The sequence below is a fragment of the Oryzias latipes genome, chromosome 16 (genome assembly GCF_053564925.1).
Source record: "Oryzias latipes strain Hd-rR chromosome 16, Olatipes_Hd-rR_3.1".
NCBI lineage: Eukaryota > Metazoa > Chordata > Actinopteri > Beloniformes > Adrianichthyidae > Oryzias > Oryzias latipes.
The window spans coordinates 30,807,076-30,809,667 of record NC_136252.1 but is presented as its reverse complement, the minus strand read 5'-3'; positions in this window follow the sequence as shown (position 1 = coordinate 30,809,667).

Here is a 2,592-nt window from a genome sequence, read left to right as displayed (position 1 = left end):
TTCATTCAAAGAATTTGGCTCATAAGAAAGGAAAAAGTCAAAACAGTGGAAACTAAAATAAATATAACCATACAGGACCTCCCAAATGGTGGATAGGTTGAATCCAACCTTCAATATAAAGTTTAAAGCTCCACTCCGATAACCTTTTGATCTATTCAAAAAGCGTTTCCAGAGGTCTCTTACTTATGACAAAATACAAATAACTTGTGCTGTTTTCTAATCTAGGATCTTATTGGAAATTTACCTCTAAGTTATGAGCAGGATCGTTGGCGCACCCCCTCTTCCCCTCCCTATTGGAGCCATCCAGCCGAACAGTTTTGAAGCAGATGCCAGTTCGAACAGTTCGGCTTACAATCTTCAAAATACAAAGCAAAAACACTATTTAGAGCAAGCTTTAGAGTCTTTTATTCTTCATTTAAAGGTTCCTGATACACAACAGCAGCGCACATGCCCAGTAAATTGGAATTTAGCACACAGCAAAGTGTGAAACACACATCAGGTATCAAAGAACAGCTGAAGTGAAGCTCCAAATGTACAGTCCAAGTATAAAATTGACAAAAACATTTTTTGTTTATTTTTCCTGAAGAGAATCGTATTCACCCACCAGAGAGGTCATTTGTGGGTCAGGTCTCAGGTTTGAGTCAGCAAAGCATTCACCTAATCTGCACGACCGTGACTCATGCTGTACACATTTAGTGCACCTGGGTAATTTATAATTTACTAGTTATAAGCTAAAAGTGAAAAAAACCCACAGCTTTCCACATTTACACAATCTTTGATCGCGATCAGATCTTTGTTTTCATTCCACAATACTGGACTTATTTTTTCTATGAAAGTTTGAACTTTGACAGTTTAGTGTTAAATAGTCATGTCTGTCTGAGAAACATGTAGACGGTGTGCACTGATGGGCTTTCACAGCATTAAAGCCTTTTGAAATCCTACTTGGCGTATTGCACATATCATGGGATATTTATGAAATGTATCGCCTGCGATTAACACGTGAAAACATACCGGTGAGAGCACCCTCTGAATGACAACGCACAGAGTTAAGACGGTTCTGGAACGGCCTTCTCAAAGTTTAGGCTAAAATCGGACTAGTGCTCCTGGATTTAGTCGTTCATGACGGAATAATCCTCCAGTGTGACCGTTCTTTTTATCACGAGTGCTGCACAAAGATGAAAAACTCAAATAAATGAGGGATAAATGTTGCTCATATGACATAGGAGGGTGCTGAAAGGACAAGGTGAGACAATAATGACTGTTATCTATAAAACATGGAGTCATTACATCTCTAATTTTATGTTTTGTTTTGTTTTTTAAATAAAGGTATATGCTAAAAAACTTTAGGCAGCTACAGTGTGTGGTTCAGCAAGAGATGAAAACATTCCACTGGGGGTTTGTTTAAGCAAAAAGAAGAAAAAATTAACGCAGAGCTGCATTTTTACGTATAACTGATGCGTCAAACTTGTGTAAATTTCAAACAGAGAGGAATGTATCCATTTTTAAAAAAAAGTGTTTTTTTTTTTATTAAATAAAACCTTTGGGGTCAGATTTTGGAGAATGACACTGACAGCATTGTTTGAAAGTCTTTTTTTTGTCCTGTCAGATTAACTAACTATTCAAATGTGTAGACTGTTCACAGCTTTTGTTTGTCTAAAAAGAATGGCTTGCGTGACAACCACCGTTGTTTGGATAACTGAATTGCATTACATTGTTTTCCATTACTGGAAGAGTGAGTGTTTAGGGTCGCGGGGCTAAAATAATCAGCCACAACTCTGATTAACATTTACTTTTATGAGGAAATCAATCCTCAAACTGCTGGCACAGAAAAGATCTGATGATATGATCTAAATCCACAAATAGTGTCCAAGCAACAATTCAAAGTTTTTTTTCTTTTTCATCAGCTATTTGGCAACATTTAAAAGCTTAAAGCTTCACTTTAAAGAAACATAGTCTTAAGAAAATCAAGAACTTCCAGGTTTTTCACAGACATACAGTGAAGCTTGCTTTTAATAATAATAATAATAAAAAAAACTGATGAATTTAAAACCTCTTTAAGGCTTTTAGCTTTGTTTGGATTAGAGAAAAACAATACAGACAACAGAAACTAGTGCAAATATAGCGTAAAAGTTTTGAACAACAACAAAGCTGGTTCATGCTGGAAAAAGTGGGTCCGATATATACTAATTTACATATGCCACATTTTATTTAAAGAAAATACAAATAAATAAATAAATCACTCCCAATAGTTCAATGTTTCTATATTCTAAAAAAACAGAAAAGAATCTTAGTTTCAATGTTTAGGTATTAGAAATTCTGAGCAACTTCAAATGGTAATGCTTGCAGTACCTCACACTGTAAACTTCAAAAATTATAAATTAATATCTATAAAAAAATTGGTGAATAAACAAATACACATGTGGCTCGTTTCAACAGAGCTGACTTCAGGCTTCAGGAATCCTTAAATCCATAAATGATCAGTGAACTGAAGACGTTTTGAACTTTGAACTCATTTCCCTCTTAATCAGTAGATGCTCGAATCAATTCAAGTGGTGGCTTTGTAATTATAAAAAAAAAAAAACGTCTATTTTT